General features: G+C 40.1%; 1 pseudogene; it reads right to left on the bottom strand.

Moving 5' to 3' along the window:
• Positions 1-1,251: 1,251 nt before the first annotated feature.
• LOC148691270 (BAG family molecular chaperone regulator 1 pseudogene) lies at positions 1,252-1,596 on the bottom strand (annotated as a pseudogene).
• Between the last annotated feature and the right edge of the window lie 11,292 nt (positions 1,597-12,888).

Here is a 12,888-nt window from a genome sequence, read left to right as displayed (position 1 = left end):
GTTCCACCCAGTATTGAGGCCTGAAATGCTCTAGCTTCAATGCCTCCCGCTCCGATGCCTTCTGCTCCGATGCCTTCCGCTTCTAGAGTTTTGCCAAGTAATGGGGCTTCACGTGAACATCCTTTGTGAAAGCTCCATCTTTTTTTTTTTTTTTTTTTTTTTTTTTTTTTTTGTACACACTTGTAATTTCTTGGAGATTAATGGACATGCTTTATTTTATTCAGTGTATTGTGCTAAATACAGATAAAACATATACATCACCGTCCATCATCATTCATTTTCATTTTATTTTATTATTTATTATTATTATTATTATTATTTTTTTACTTTTCTTTGCTTTCGGTGGCATTGATCCACCATTCATTTATATATATATATATATTTTAGATGGTGCCAGAAGCACCATCATTGTTTTTTTCTTTCTTTTTATTATATATATATATATTTTTTTTTTCTTTTTGCACATGGTTCCAGAAGCACCATCATTGTTTTTATTATATATATATATATATATTTTTTTTTTTGGATGGTGCTGTCCATCCAGATTCCATCATTTTTTTTTCCTTTATATGGTGATCTGCAAGGCTGAGTTTGTGGGTGAAAACCTAGGCCGAGTTCGAGAGAAGACGGAGGAGGAAGGGGTGTCCGTGCTGCTGAAGCTGATCGGTAGAAGGAGAGGGCTCGCAGAGGAGGACGAAGACGGAGAAAGTCTTTGGGTGTGAGTTGACAAACTTTGATTTTGTCAATCACATTCAAAGGCAGCAGCATAGGCAAGCAGATGTGAGTTGACAAACTTTGGTTTTGTTAATCACATTCACAGGTAGCGACCATGGCGGAAGTGCAGAAGCAGCCAGAGCTTGAAGTAGTGCAAAGCGTCGAGCTTCGCGATCGGCTAGTCGTTTGACAGCGGTCGTTGAAGTTCTTCTCCGATTCAAATGCAGCAGCAGAGGCAAGAAGATGGATGAGGTCTTTGGGTGTGAGTTGACAAACTTTGGTTTTGTTGATCACATTCAAAGGCAGCAGGCATGGCGGAGGTGCAGAAGCAGCCAGAGCTTGAAGATGGAGCACAGCCGTGTCTGGGTTTCTATCACTTCTACTTAAAGGATTTCCCTTTTTAGCTGTGGTCACCAAAGAAGCATCTGATGGAGGGGACCTGTTTGTGGGGACTGTTTTCTTTGGTTGATTTTGATCAAGACGGCTAGAGTGACGAGCTTGAGGTTATTAGTAGCGGCTAGGAGACAGAGGAATAAGCTATTCTTCTTGTTCTACCATGGAAGATGAACCTCTGGAATCCAAAGCTCCATCATTACCATCACTGAGCACAGCCACTAACAACAACCATTGCACATCGCCTTCTCCGTCTCCCATGATCCCGTCTAATTTAAGCAACTGGTTCATCAATTGCTCAATCAGAACAAGCACATCTTGCTCTGCAACATTTTTACCTTTACTGATAATTGATTCAAGAGCCGACACCTGGCCAACAAACCTGTCTACTTCCATGCTAATTTCGGAGATGGACTTCGAAGCCCTTTCCTTGTCTTTGAATATCAATTTCTGATCTTGATGGTGCAAACCAGTCGGTCCAACCAACATTTTCTTCAAATCCCCAAAAAAAGATTGAGCGCTGCTGTCATATTTACCCCTGTACTTGTCCGCAAAATCAAACAGCTGATAGGCGTGGCGGAGGAGTTCACGAGAGTATGCGGGCGGTTCGCAAAAGCCCGAAGAGGAATCGGGTCGCGGTCAAAGGTCTGGAGCTCTTCTCCAATGGAAGATTGGAGATGATGGTCTCCAAAAGTTCTCTCTGCTGACTCTCCGAAGCTAAACCCGACGATGTGGCGGCGGTAGTGGTGATGGCGACGCCTGAGGAAGAAGACGAAGGCTTTCGGTTCGTTCTCGAAATTCCAGGAATGTACTTCTTAGCATAATGCATCAAGCACGTCTCCACCATCTCCAAGTCGATCGGAGCGCGGAGCTCTAACGACGCCGTCTTGGACTCACTGGTTTGCGGTGCTTTGAGCTCCAGAACCACCGCGTGCGTTTCGTAGCTCCTTCCGACCGCCACAACCGCCAGTTCCGGCAACAGACTGACCTCCACATTCTTCACATTCCGGTCAGCCGAAGGGAAACGTGATTGAAGCCTGGAACTCGCATTGACAAAGAACCCCTGGAATGCAACGGCGTCGTTTTCGTCGTCGTTCTCTTCTGGTATTGGGTTGAACTGGGAACCGGAAGTCGGGGACGAAAGCGGCTCGTCGTCGTTGTAAACTCTCGGAGGTTTGGTCTTAACATCTCTGGGCTTCTTGGGCAATGAAATTGGCAGCGGTTGCTGGTGGGTTTGTGGTTTGTTGACGGAGATTAACGGCAGTTCCTTCCAGGCAGTGCTGCAGACGGGGCAGACGAGAGAGTATGTCGACGATTACCTCCGGCGGGAGTTCGGCCATGGCCATGGATGCTTGGATTTGAAGCTGCGTCATATCGAGGGTGGATTTTGGAGTCTTCATTTCTAGAATTTGCTTGCAGGGTCTAGGGTTTTTTCACTTTCACTTTCTTTCAGAGCGTTCTTTGCATTTGGGGGGACAAAAAATGGAGAAATAGGAGATTGCTTGTCTGATGAGGTTGGTGTACCATAAACGAGCCTCTTGGTAGACTCCTGAATGGTTCCCCACGCGAGCCCATCTTCGAGACCAGCAAACCCGATTGCTCAGGAGAAGGGGGTGGAACGTGGGCTGGAAGAACGGGCTGTGACCTGTGTTATGGAGAACTGCAAGTCGAAGGGACGGATGAAGGAGAACACACAGATTGGGCTTTGAGAGCCGGGCCCGGGCCAGGCGGGAGAAGAAGTAGAGCTCCTTGCACAGCAAGCTCAAAACAATTATGTGTGTAGAAGTCTTAAGTGTAGAAGGACTCCTTCTAACATGTATAATTTAAATTTTTTTTTTTTGATTGAATAGAGAATATATATATATATTTTTTAATACATAGTAACATATGTATATATATATATATTTTTTTTTTCTTTTCTTTTGTAATAAAATTGACTTTCTTTAATGAAACATTTATTTATTTATTTTGATGTGAGTGTACTTGAAGTTTTGAAGTTTCAAGTTGCCTACGTACTCTTCCAAAGAAGAGATCAAGTCATAACGTAGTTCAAATGAGTGATGGTTTTGATGATGATTTTGCCGTACACAGTTTATGCTCTTGCGGGCCAGGAGCGTGGTGCGTTTGCAGTTTCAGCTCGTGCAGGCAAGGAGCGTTTGTTGTCACCTTTTAGGCTCGTGCGAACGAGGAGCTTTGGTTGTTGATGCGAGATTTATACGCGCACAAATTAAACCCTCTTTTTGTCAAATTGTAGTATAAGTATAAGTAGGGATCGTTCTGGACCGGGGATTAGGAGGGATTGCAAATCTCTTGGAAACTGACTCAAAAACGTAAAGTAAAGTTTAAAACACTATACTAGACTCAAAGAATTCAAAAATACTTTAAAACATAAACTAAACAGATTCTAAGCACTAAAGAACAAGAAAGTAAAGGGGGGGTTTGATTTGACGAAATTAACTAAATTGCACAAATTGTAATTAAAGGCAAAACGTAAATATAAATGTGATGAAAATATGGATGATGGAATAGCCAAGGGGTTCTTCTCCACACATGTTACACTTGCATACAAGATTGATTCTCAGTTGGTCTTTCGATAAATTATGAAACTCAACGCCCCGGGTTAATTAGGTCCGCTTAAATTAACCGTCAAGTTTTCCTTAAGTTAATGAATTGGATGGGTTAGCGCAACGCAATTCACCACATTCTCCAAAAGTCCTTTACGTGAACAGCACAATAAAGATACAATCAAAGATCATTAAGCATTATGAAAACTATAAGTGTTGACGAGGCATTCGTTACTATGATTAGCATGAAACTCGTGCCAAGAATTCATTTAACGCGATTGTTTATAAGCAACCTCCACTACTTGTGAATATAAGTTCATAACGATTAGGTGAAATTCACTTATATTCTAGCGTCATATTTATGCATGAAAATTAAGCGCGCATTCTTAATAAACATTCATAAATAAGTTATCAATCAAACGGTTAAACAAATTGAATCCACAACTTATGAAATTCCAACGAAAGTTAATCAATTCATATTGCAAGTAATAAACATAGTTTCGAATCACCCCCTAGCTAAAGGGGGTTTAGTTCCTCATATCTTTGAAATCAAAGAAACGCCTAAACATTCCAACAACTCAAACTTGAATTGTATGAACGTTTAGGCACTCTTCTCTTCCATTCCTCATACGTACAAAACAAAGAGAATTAAAATTTAAACTTTGAAATCAAAGAAACACCTAAACATTCCAACAACTCACACTTGAATTGTATGAACGTTTAGGCCCTCTTATGTTCCTCGTTGTTGTAGCACAAGGTCTAAGGTGAGGTTTGGGGGATTATGGAAATGGATGAGGAGTGGTGGAAATGGAAGCAATGGAGGAGAAGTGGAAGGGGGACTCACGGCTAGGGAATAATGGAAGTGTTTGAGGGGTGTTGTGTTGTGAATGAGATGTTTTTGAATGAATGAATGCAAGGGTATTTATAGGAGTAGTGGAGGGAACATATGGCTATGTCATTTGTAGGTGAAGAAGGTGGATGTTGTAGGTGAAGTAGGTGGATGTTGTAGGTGATTATGAGTGATAAGTGATAAGTGTATGATATGTTAAGTGATAAGTGAATGATTATGATAAGTGATAAATGAATGTATGATATGATAAGTGGTGAATGATATGTGGTGAATGATAAGTGGTAGTGTTTAAGTATTTAAAATAGGGAACAAAGCCCTTCCTTGCATGGCAAGGAAGGGAGACACAAGGAAACACACGACAATGTCCTAAGGTTGCTAGGAATGTTGTTTTTGTGTTCTAAAATGCGTAGGAGTTTTCAATGATGCTCAAACATGAGGTCTTTTTAGGATTTAACTTTCCTACTTCAAGTCTTCAATTTCGTCCATCCTTTTGGCTCCAAGCATATGATATCCATTCCAATCTCTAATTTGCTCCAAAAGGCTCCAAAAGGCATCCTTTTGCATACTTTGCCCTTAGAACCTGAAAACACACAAAAGAAGCATAAAGAACTAAAATAACTAAAGAAACATAACTTAAATGTACGAGAACAAGCCATTTAAGTCGCATAAATATGCTCCTATCAAATACCCCCACACTTAGCTTTTGCTAGTCCTCGAGCAAAACAGAAAAACAAAACAAAAAGAACAAAACACAACCTACACCTTCCAACAATCGTATCAGGGACTTCCAATGCACATGACAAATTAAAAATCATTATTCTCACAGATTTGAGCCATCTTTACACTTAAGTACATTCTTACTCATAGTCACCACATACTAGTTCACAATTAAGCATTTAAAACCATGTTTTGAATGTAGTAACATGCCTTAGAGAATTCCCTCAATTTCTTACTAGATGTACTCTCGTTTTTCACACAGATTTTCTGACTACACACCCTACACTAGGTATATGTGAGAAGATTGATGTAAACATGTAGACGAACACTCACATATGTTATAATAAGGAAAGCATTTTCTGGAGTTAATAAGCATGTTTAGATATGATCTCATGAATGGAATGCTACTATTTAGACGCGAGAACCAGTGACACCATAAGCCCATACCAAGTTCAAACTCCACAAATTGAAATACACAACACTCAAGATAGAAGTCAAGGGTTGTAACGGGGCTTGGGGTATGTGGATAACAAAGAAGGGATATGGAAAACAAAGGTTTTTAAAGAAATAGTGAGCAAAGCATTTGAATCAACTTAGAATTCACTTTTGAATGAAAACTCAACTTTTGAACAAAAAGGGAGAGTTTAGACAATTTACACCCAGAATTGGTGTTTTGGAACCTTTCTTCAATCACTTATTCTTTCATTTTTTTCTTTTCTCTTTTTTTTTTTTTTTTTTTTTTTTTTTCTTTTCTTTTGAATCTCAAAACATCAACACTTAAACATTCTCTCCCCCACACTTATTTTCTTTCATAATGTAACTCAAAAGGAATTCAATTAAGTCATGCTCACTATCTTTTAAGAACAAGGGTGGGGATTGTCCTAAACTAGGCTAGGTGAGGAAAATGTGGGTAAACAAAGAATAAAGGCTAAACAAGGCTCAACGGGGTTAAAACTTACAACATATACGAAGTATGGGAAGTAAGGCTATTTGGCTATGGTGGTGGTCACTACACAACTTCTTCTTGAATATGTGTTATGCAAATCAATAACATGCTTTGAATGAAATGGGCATGAGTTCTAGCATTTGGAACTATATGATGAAACGCCTTCTAAGTAGTAACCAAGCAAAGAATAATGAGATCATGCAACGACTTTAGAAAACAAGAAATCACAGATTAAACTCTCCAAAGAACGTTATAGGCTCAAGTCTCTCAGGGTTGTAGCGTTTGTTTGAGTTCCTTCCTTCAAGCATGTTACAAAAACGAATTTTTTTTCTTTTATGATTGCATGTGAAGTCATACATTATAACCATAACCAAGCATATACCAAGAGTAAATCATACTTTTCTCTATGTTTATAACTCTTTCTAACCGTCATGCAATTATAAACCAAATCCTTATCATTGTGTTGGAAGGTACCCTAAGACACAAACACACAAAAACGACTCAAAACACTCTTTTTAGGGTTTTTAAAACAAGTTTTTCAAATTTTTATGTGATTTTCGGAGTTATAAAACAAAACACACTAAAACACTCTAAAACAACTTAAAAACACCTTAAAACAGCAAGGAACAACATTTGAAGTTATGGGTGATAAAATCCCACGAATTTGCATTAAATAAACTTAGTTACCCCCCCCACACTTAAATCAAACATTGTCCTCAATGTTTTAAGCATATGGTTCACACAAAACATAAGTAAACACACAAAAAACATTTAAACATACTAAACATGGCAGAATGTAATTAACAAAGAGAAGAGTTTAGGGACGCAAATCTGGTTATGGAGTGTAAATTCCCTCTTCTCCTTGGTGATTGCATTGAGGCTTTGATCTTTGTGATTCCACAGGCTTACTCTTGAACTGGTTTCCGCCCATCGTTGATTTTCCTTTGTGCTACTTCTTGAACTGGGCAGCATGATGGTTCATTTGGTCTCCCCCGAAGGTCTGAGCTTATCCCTTTTATCTGTTTCTTTGTTCAATCTTTCCAATTCATATTGAAAAGGGTTGGAGGATAACTCAGCCTATGTTTGTCTCCACATGCTTCAATGTATCATTTTCACTTGCCTTACTCGCTCCCCTTTGCAGAAGTGGTCCCTTCTCCGGAAGTGTATCAACCGTTGAAGATGACTACTCGAGAGCAACGCTAGGTAAGCAATCAGGAATAGGTTCCAGGCAGTTGGCTCCAGATCGGAAGATTGACTCCAAGTGCCGGCTGATTGCATCTTTTACTTTGCCATGCGAGTAAGAACAAGGACAAAGAAAAAGACAGGGAAAGAGCATGATATGAGATACTTTTGCTTTTGACCTTGATGATATGAGATACCTTTGCTTTGAAGAAGCGGTGAATGAATCAGCACATGCTTCAATCCGCCGTTTCCTCCTGGGTCATATGTACTCCAGGCATCTGGTATCATCTTTGGGGAAGAAGAAAGAATTGAGTATTTTGAAAGGCTTTGCTGGGAGTGCGCCCTCAGAGGTGAGGGAGAGTTGGGCATTTTCTTCAGGTTTGCCCTGCCATAAAAGACGAAGGTCGACATATATAGAGATAATATCAAGTGGTGGTACTTTTTACCCTTGTCGACAAACGTTTTGATCCCGCAATTCCGGCTTTTTGAAATAGTGGCGCCTCTTCGATCTCTGAATACGCCTCTTCGATTTCTGAGCAGGTGCCCCTTCGATTTCTGAACGACGCCCCTTCGCTTTCTGAACGACACGTGGTAGTGCAGATGCGGCTCCTTTTGACAAAGCTGCACGCATCTTCTGAAAAGCAGAGAAAGCGTCGCCGAACTTTGCGCTTGTCGGCTAAAGATATGTAGTTGCGGTGATGGCCTCCACGTGTTGTCTGAAAAGAAGAAATCTTTTGACAAAGTTGAACGCGTCTTCTGAAAAGCCGAGAAAGCGTCGCCAAAATTACGCCGGAAATCCCGGCTTTTTGAATCGGTGGACGCGTCGCCTTGGCTTTTTTATTGAGCTATCGATCACCACAACAAACACTCTCTGAAGATTTCCCATTCTTGAAGATCGACTCCGGCCCTTTGAAATTTAACTCCATCCCTTTTCTTTGAACACTTTTGAAAAATGGCAAACTCATCGAACCTTAGCTTGGAATTGAGCCTTAGCAGTGATACGGGCGCGCCGCGTCAAGGTAACGTATGGCGCCCTTCTTTCTTATCTTCTAACGGTCTTCTTACAGGTGAAGACTCCGTGATTCAGGACGCCACAACAGCTACAATAGTAGCTAGGAACCTCCTCACTCCAAAAGATAGTAGGCTGCTGTCAGGACGGTCCGATGAGTTGGCCGTTCAAGAGTCCCTCGCACTTAGTGTTCAGTGTGCGAGTTCTGTGTCCAACATGGGCCAACGCCTGCTTGCCCGCTCCCGTCAGGTGGAATCATTGATGGCAGAGGTAGAGAGTCTTAAGCAAGAGATCCAGCAGCTTAAGTACGAGAATAGAAGTTTGCATGTGCTTGCAAATAACTATTCGTCGGGCATGAAGAGAAAGCTTGATGAGCTGCAAGAATCTGAGGGTCGAATTCACAGTGACCGTCAAAGGCTTGCGGCTTGTCTCCAGAGGCACCTTTTTCCTGGGTTATCCAGCGCTTGGCCAAGTATTGAGGCCTGGAATGCTCTAGCTCCGATGGCTTCCGCTCCGATGCCTCCCGCTTCTGCGCCTTCCGCTCCTATGCCTTCCGCTTCTATTCCTTCTGCTTCGACGCCTCGTAGCGGGGCTTCACGTAAACATCCTCTGTGAAGGCTCCATCTTTCTCCATGTTTAGTATCTTTTTTTTTTTTTTTTTTTTTTTTTTTTTACATAAATAAAATCAAACGGCATGGAATTTATCTTTGAATGGGCGGTGATACTTGAAATGATCCGGTAATAGTTTAAATTCCAGATTGGGTGCCTGAATCATTAACCACATGTTAGTATAAAAGAAAATTGAAATTCGGGGAGGCGGCTTACCTGTGTGCTCCAAAATGAACTCCAGAATAAACACCCTTTCGAAAGTTATGACTTGTCCCGTGTCATAAAATCCAACTTCCTTGGGAATTGTGGTTTCAAATATGTCCTCTTTGATGCCTTCTACATCTTCTCCAGCCACTACCTTCTCTTGAATCATTCTTCTTGGTGTACAAAGTCCTTTGAAGAATTCAACACCATCTAAAACTTGCTGTGTTGCACCAAGAATTTGAATAGCATTTTGCACCTTTGGGAAGGCTTCCACGATATCCTTTTTACTCTCTTCTTGGTTGGGAATCAAAAACCTGCTAGGAAAAGGGACATTGGGTGGAATAACATCAGAATAACATGGAATTGGGACGTCCTTACTGGTGGTGGGTGGTTTAGAGGGCTTAGGGGGCTGCGGCAAGGGTTGTTCTACCCTTGCCGTGTGCATGTCTTATTCCTCCTCCTCAATTAGCAGCTCTTCATCCACTTCTAGGCTATGTTTGGACATTTTTAGGTCAGCTCCAACCTCCATAGCACTTCCCAAAGTGATAGCATTATGGATTTCAAAATCTTCCTTCGAGTTTTCAATAGTTGAGTTGGAGAGTTCACTTTGCTCTTGAATTTGTTTCATGAACTCCATAATCTGCCCAAATTGCTCGTCCAATTTACCCAACTTCTTGTCTTGATTTTGTTCGTCCTGCGTCAAAGAGGTTAGTAATTGAAAATTTTTATCATTATCCATGGACATACTTGAACTTGATTGGAATTGTTGTGGGGGAGGTTGTGGTGGCTGCATAGGTGTTGTATTGAACTCCTCATATGGTTGCCAATATGCTTCTTGTTGAGCCTCCTTGGCTTGATTTTGTGACCCCTGCGCCAAAGAATTTATTTCATTAAGAATTTGATTATAATCTATTGGCGAACTTGAATTTAATTGAGCAAATTGCAAATGAAGTTGTGGTGGCTGCATAGGTCTTGAATAGAACTCCTCATATGGTTGCCAATATGCTTCACGTTGAACTTGTTGATCTTCCCACCATATAGAGTTTGAATGATCCCTCCAATCTCTTTGTGGACATTGATTGGCTTGAAATCCTTGCCTATATGAAGCACCAAATGTAGGGACACTCTGCATTGTGGTCCTTTCGGCATACGGCGACAATTAGAAGTAAGATTTGCCAATTGAGCTTGAATGCTAGCAAAATCCGTATCTTACTTCTCTAGTACCTAAAATCAAAGAAAGAGAACTAAATAAAATATCAAAAGTAACAACAAACAAAGAAAACAACACTAAGTTAGAAACTAAAACGAAAACAACTAAACCAAAAAAAAGAAAAGAACCAAGGGATTAGCAAAGTTGCTAATCCCCGGCAACGGCGCCAAAATTTGATGCGAGATTTATACGCGCACAAATTAAACCCTCTTTTTGTCAAATTGTAGTATAAGTATAAGTAGGGATCGTTCTGGACCGGGGATTAGGAGGGATTGCAAATCTCTTGGAAACTGACTCAAAAACGTAAAATAAAGTTTAAAACACTATACTAGACTCAAAGAATTCAAAAATACTTTAAAACATAAACTAAACAGATTCTAAGCACTAAAGAACAAGAAAGTAAAGGGGGGGGGGTTTGATTTGACGAAATTAACTAAATTGCACAAATTGTAATTAAAGGCAAAACGTAAATATAAATGTGATGAAAATATGGATGATGGAATAGCCAAGGGGTTCTTCTCCACACATGTTACACTTGCATACAAGATTGATTCTCAGTTGGTCTTTCGATAAATTATGAAACTCAACGCCCCGGGTTAATTAGGTCCGCTTAAATTAACCGTCAAGTTTTCCTTAAGTTAATGAATTGGATGGGTTAGCGCAACGCAATTCACCACATTCTCCAAAAGTCCTTTACGTGAACAGCACAATAAAGATACAATCAAAGATCATTAAGCATTATGAAAACTATAAGTGTTGACGAGGCATTCGTTACTATGATTAGCATGAAACTCGTGCCAAGAATTCATTTAACGCGATTGTTTATAAGCAACCTCCACTACTTGTGAATATAAGTTCATAACGATTAGGTGAAATTCACTTATATTCTAGCGTCATATTTATGCATGAAAATTAAGCGCGCATTCTTAATAAACATTCATAAATAAGTTATCAATCAAACGGTTAAACAAATTGAATCCACAACTTATGAAATTCCAACGAAAGTTAATCAATTCATATTGCAAGTAATAAACATAGTTTCGAATCACCCCCTAGCTAAGGGGGTTTAGTTCCTCATATCTTTGAAATCAAAGAAACGCCTAAACATTCCAACAACTCAAACTTGAATTGTATGAACGTTTAGGCACTCTTCTCTTCCATTCCTCATACGTACAAAACAAAGAGAATTAAAATTTAAACTTTGAAATCAAAGAAACACCTAAACATTCCAACAACTCACACTTGAATTGTATGAACGTTTAGGCCCTCTTATCTTCCTCGTTGTTGTAGCACAAGGTCTAAGGTGAGGTTTGGGGGATTATGGAAATGGATGAGGAGTGGTGGAAATGGAAGCAATGGAGGAGAAGTGGAAGGGGGACTCACGGCTAGGGAATAATGGAAGTGTTTGAGGGGTGTTGTGTTGTGAATGAGATGTTTTTGAATGAATGAATGCAAGGGTATTTATAGGAGTAGTGGAGGGAACATATGGCTATGTCATTTGTAGGTGAAGTAGGTGGATGTTGTAGGTGATTATGAGTGATAAGTGATAAGTGTATGATATGTTAAGTGATAAGTGAATGATTATGATAAGTGATAAATGAATGTATGATATGATAAGTGGTGAATGATATGTGGTGAATGATAAGTGGTAGTGTTTAAGTATTTAAAATAGGGAACAAAGCCCTTCCTTGCATGGCAAGGAAGGGAGACACAAGGAAACACACGACAATGTCCTAAGGTTGCTAGGAATGTTGTTTTTGTGTTCTAAAATGCGTAGGAGTTTTCAATGATGCTCAAACATGAGGTCTTTTTAGGATTTAACTTTCCTACTTCAAGTCTTCAATTTCGTCCATCCTTTTGGCTCCAAGCATATGATATCCATTCCAATCTCTAATTTGCTCCAAAAGGCTCCAAAAGGCATCCTTTTGCATACTTTGCCCTTAGAACCTGAAAACACACAAAAGAAGCATAAAGAACTAAAATAACTAAAGAAACATAACGTAAATGTACGAGAACAAGCCATTTAAGTCGCATAAATATGCTCCTATCAGTTGTCGCCTTTTAGGCTCGTGCGAACGAGGCGCGTTTTTTTTTTTGATGATTTTGTCAAACGATCTTAGAGAGGCATTCCTTGCAATCTTCATAGTAAGGAGTCTTGACTGAGTGATTAAAGAAGTCTTTGGGGAAGAAATCGCGCATCGTGATGGCAACGGACGATCTTTGTGTCATAACTTCATCATCCTCAACACTTTCATGTAGCTTTGAAGGTTGACGGTAGTTGCTTTGCCCCCTTTCCGATTGGTGAACTTGTGGAGGAGACCTATGTTTCTTGTGCATTTTCTTTGGAGTGACATAAGTCCATCCTTCAACTTCACTTGACTTGACTGACATGCTTTTGGAGCATGCCCCCAGCGGTTGAGGTGAAGATTTTGAGTTCAAAGAGCCAGAAGTGACGGTGGTATAGTTTGACTTCACCACATCATTAAGATC

This window comes from Pyrus communis, chromosome 14 (genome assembly GCF_041283825.1).
Source record: "Pyrus communis isolate YQ-2024b chromosome 14, ASM4128382v1, whole genome shotgun sequence".
In the NCBI taxonomy this organism is placed as follows: domain Eukaryota; kingdom Viridiplantae; phylum Streptophyta; class Magnoliopsida; order Rosales; family Rosaceae; genus Pyrus; species Pyrus communis.
This window is presented reverse-complemented; position numbering and strand designations above follow the sequence as displayed.